The sequence below is a fragment of the Thermobia domestica genome, unplaced genomic scaffold, assembly GCF_964235325.1.
Source record: "Thermobia domestica unplaced genomic scaffold, izTheDome1.hap1.1 HAP1_SCAFFOLD_822, whole genome shotgun sequence".
NCBI classification, from domain to species: Eukaryota; Metazoa; Arthropoda; class Insecta; order Zygentoma; family Lepismatidae; genus Thermobia; species Thermobia domestica.
The window spans coordinates 5,121-10,240 of record NW_027656532.1 but is presented as its reverse complement, the minus strand read 5'-3'; positions in this window follow the sequence as shown (position 1 = coordinate 10,240).

Here is a 5,120-nt window from a genome sequence, read left to right as displayed (position 1 = left end):
ACTTTGATGGTAGAACCTAGGGGAGGAGGAGAGAGGGATATATATAATAATAAAACTTAAAAACTTTTGAAACACTCGGGCGATCTTGATCAAATTTTCAGCATTGATTAAATTCAGACCTGGAGTGATTTTTATCATTTTACTTTGACGGTGCAACGTAGAGGAGGGAGAGGAGGAAGATATATGTAAAAATAAAATAAAATAAAATAAAAATATAAGTGACTGTCCTTGTGACTTCATCACTCTTGAACCAGCCAATCGATCTCAATCAAATTTTTAACATAGATGAGGTTCTGACTTGAGGTGTTTTTTATCAAATCACTTTGACGGTAGAACTTAAGGGAGGGGGAGAGGTGGAAAATGTACAAAAATAGATAAAATTTAATAACTCTTGAACCACCCGACCGAACTCGATCTCATTTTCAACATAGATGAGTAGATCGGACCTGAGATGGTTTTTGTCATATCACTTTGACGGTGCAGTTTAGGGGAGGGGGAGGGAAAGATATTTAAAAATTATGGAAAATGACCGATATTAAAATGGAATCTATATTTTTGGGTGTCGCTGAGATAAACAGTGACACTTCCGATGCTGTTTAAATCCAAATTCAGCCCCGTAGCTTGGCGGAGGGAATTGAACGGATATAAAAATGATCGAAAATGACGAATATTAGTATCGAATCCATAGTTTTCGAGGTCGCTGAGTTGAATACTGACACTTTCGATACCGTTTACGGCCAAATTCAGTCTCGTAACTTGGGGTAGAGGGAGATATATATAATAATGATCAAAAAAAGCCAAATATTAGTGTTGAATCCATAGTTTTCGGCGTCCCTAAGATGAAACTGATACTTCCGATCCCGTTTAAATGAAAATTTAGCACCGCAACTTGGGGAAGAAACGAGATAGCTATATAAAAAATATTGAGAATGACCATTATCAATGTCGAACTCATGGTTTTCGAGGTCATTGAGATGAACAATGACACTTCCGATGCCGTAGGGGTTAGACAATATAGGGGTTAGGGGTTCCGATATATATATATATATATATATATATATATATATATATATATATATATATATATATATATATATATATATAGGGGTTAGACAAAAAATCTAAAACGTTTGCAAAAGTGTGAAAATCATACCTAGTATGGTATGGAGCCTCCTTTTGTGTCCAAAACAGCTTGGATCCGACGTGGAATGGACGTATACAGCTCCTGAATCGCGATGTGTGGAATTTTGTACCAATGTTCTTCCAAAACATGTTCCAGTTCCTTAAGGGATGCTGGTGGAGGGTAATGACACCGAACATAGACTTTCTAACTCAGACCACAATGGCTCAATGATGTTCAGATCTGGTGATTGTGGGACCCAGACCCAGGGGAGGTGTGATAGCTCCTGGTCATGCTCCTCAAACCATGATTTTACCGTTTTTGCAGCGTGACAGGGTGCCAAATCATCTTGGTAGATGTCATCACCATCAGGGAACAATATTTGGGTCATGGGTAGAACCTGGTCCCCCAAAATGGCCTCATACGCCTTAGCATTTATCATTCCATGCAGGACTATGATGGGACCTGCAGAAAACCACGATACCAATGCCCATACTGTAACAGTACCACCTCCATGCTTTACAGCTGGGAGCAGTCAGTCTGTATCATAGGCCTGCGACGGTGTTCTCCATACGTAAACACGACCGGTTGTTGGAAACAAGATGAAGGTCAATTCATCGGACCACATTACGTGTTTCCACTGCTCATGAGTCCACGCCTTGTGATCCTTGCACTACTGGATACGCCTCTTCGCACTTACTGCTGTCACCAGGGGTTTGGCGATAGCGGCCCCGCCATGAATTTTCATTTTATGAAGTTCCCGTCGCACTGTTTTCGATGAAACTGGGTTCCGTAGACCGGAATTGAGTTCAGACGTAATTTTCATTGCCAGAGTCTTCTTTTTAGCTGCTACAATCCGTTTTAATGTCCTCCGGTCCCTATCTGACAGGATTGTCTTTCGACCACTGTTGTGCTTTGCAGACGTCGTTTACCCATGAATTGTGTATTTCCCCGTGACATTGGATACATTGTCTTTTGATACCCCCACAATGTTCGCCACTGTTTCCACTGAAGCTCCACCTAGACGGGCACCAACGATCATACCTCTTCGGAAGTCTGTCAAGTCGCCCATTTTACCGCACCACTTTCACACCACGACACTCACGGGTGAACTGGTTACTGCTGACGGAAGAGGAAGATCCACATGACACAGTGAAAACAAAAAAACAAAAAAACAAAAAAAAACACGACTGGCAACCGCAACACGCGTTGTACAGTGGAGGGCCAAACTTACATGTCCTGTATGAAGTGTTTTTACATTATTTTGTCTACACCTGTATATTTATATATATAAGTTTATTGAAAATTGCCTATATTAGTGTCGAAGTGCAGAATCCATACTTTTTGGGGTCTCTGAGACGAACAGTGACACTTCTGATGCCGTTTAAATCCAAATTCAGCCCCGCAACTTGGGGAGGAGGCAGGCCCGTAGCCAGCCCAAAAATAGGGGGCCTGCTGAAGTTAGGGGGGCCCGATCCAACCATATTATAGTTTATTTGCAAGCCTACCCAGGCCCGTGCTGGCCCACCGGGACACCGGGACATGTCCCGGTGGGCCCTCCTAAACATAACATTATATATAAAGGTACATTTTTTAATAATAAGTTCTTACGCTTATTATTGGTAAAGAACCCATGATAAGTACAGTCGATCTTTACATAAGACGCCCTTGCGAAAACACCTCAAAGATAAATAGTTTCATTTATTCTTCTGTATGGCACCGTTCTGTACCATGAATACATACTGTTACTGTTGGTAAAGAGCTCAAGGAGGGTACAGAGGGCCCTTTGCAAAGGCGCCCTAGCGAAACCACATCAAAGATAAACGGTTTTATTTTTTTGTATGGCACAGTTCTGTACAATGAATACATACTGTTGGTGAAGAACCTGTGAAGGGTACAATGCGGCCTTTACGTAAGGCGCCCTTGTCATGTAATTATTCCTGTGTGTTTTAGAGCAGTATTGGAATAATCAGTGCCTATTGTATTTCTAAAATATAGCTATATTGATTTATTAGTATATATTTAGCTTCATTTTGTGTGACAAAAAACTTACAAGAACTAAAAAATATTTCTCTAGTAAAGAAGTTTTCAGAGTTTAGCTATTTACGTTAATAAACAAACTTTGGGTTTTAATACATAAAATGGCGCCCGTATATATACAAGGTGTAACTTACAGACGTGTGCAAATTATTAGACTAAATGTCGATTTTTCAGCATTTTCGATGAATTTTTGTTTTATCCCCATTTGTATTGTGTACTGTACAGTTGATACTTTTGAAAGCTAAAGTATGTTCTGAACTTTTGTGTACCTTGACAATAAAAAGTAATGATTCTCTTTATTCCTTACTGGCAATAGTGGTAAACAACTGCATCATTGTATATTTATATTAGCACATGAACTGGAGTTGGTTCTTTCTATATACGTAGTATTAAATTTGTTTTGCATGTTATTACGTTTTTAGTATTCCAAATAATATTTTAATGTATATTAGGTGTAAAACATATGAATATTTGTTTTCTTAAGTGTTATTTTTAGCTGAAGGTTTATGCAAAAAAAAAAAAAAAAGTACTAGAATTCCTTTTGTTCTGTATTCGGGGGTTTAGTGAAAGTGAGAATTTTGGGTAAAACCAAGGACTTGTCGCCACGTAAAATTACATTAATTGAGTATCTTATTAAAGAAGAACATTACACGCAGCAAGGAATAGCTAGAGAACTGTGTATTTCTCAAAAAACAGTAAGTCGAATGTGTCGGACCTTGATGGTCGATGAGTCATACACACAGAACCGTTCAGATAAATGTGGACGTAAACCGAAAATCAGCCCTAGTGTTCAAAGAAAACTATTACAGATGGCCAAATCTAATAGAAGAGCTACTAGCAAGGATTTGTCAAATCAGTCAAAGGCGCACGGAAGTGACATATTTCCGTCTACAGTGAGACGATTATCAGCAGCAGACTTAGCAGCACGAAGGTCCCGCAGAAAGTCGAAGTTAACCCCAGCAATGGCAACGAAGTTATTGAAGTGAGCAAAGAAAATGAAAAATAGATTCAAAGATGACTGGAGCAGGGTAAGGTACCAAGCACTACATATTTATCCTGTATATTTTGTCAATTTGGGCATCTTTGGCGTATTGTGGTACACTTGAATAATTTTTAACTTTATTGTACAAGGGTTTACGAGAGCAATTACTCCTCTGAATGTGATGTTTGGCGTATGATATTGTGATAAAATTTAAAATGAATATTCTGAGATATACCATTTCTAGGTGTGTTTCTCTGATTAATCAATATTTTTCATAAGTGAGGAAAGTAACGAATATGTTCGCAGGACGTCATATGAAACATTTTCTCCAAACTGTGTTTCCCAAACAGTGAAGCATCCAACGATAGTCATGATCTGGAGCTGTATGTCAGTATATGGTCTTGCTAGACTGTATCTCGAGAAAGGAATGATGAATCAAAAACAGTATCAAAAGGTGCTAGAAACCAGATTATCCCACAAAGGTTTCTGGATGGTTCTTTGTTTTTATGCATGATGGGGTTCCATGCCATAAAGCAAGGACTATAACTAACTTTCTGAGGGAAAACGGTATTCAAGTTCTGGCATGGCCAAGAAATAGTCTCAACTTAAACCCTATCGAAAACTTGTAGGCTATTGTCAAGAAGATAGTGAAGAGAGAAAGAATAACTTCCAAGATTGATCTGATCGCAGCACTTATAAGAATATGAAATCGTGATGAGGAAGTAAAATATAGTTGTGTAAAGTTAAGGAAAGTATACCAAAGCGTATAGAAATGGTAATAAAATCGAAAGAAATGCATACAAAATACTAACAGGTTGTAACATGGTAAAAGAACACAGTAATACAGGATTTATTTAAAATTGTATTTTAGGTTCTTCATTTTTCAAACTTTAGTCTAATAATTTGCACACGCCTGTAATTAACATAAACTTCAGGAGGTGACTACTGACACGGATATAAAACGAAAAGTATACACCA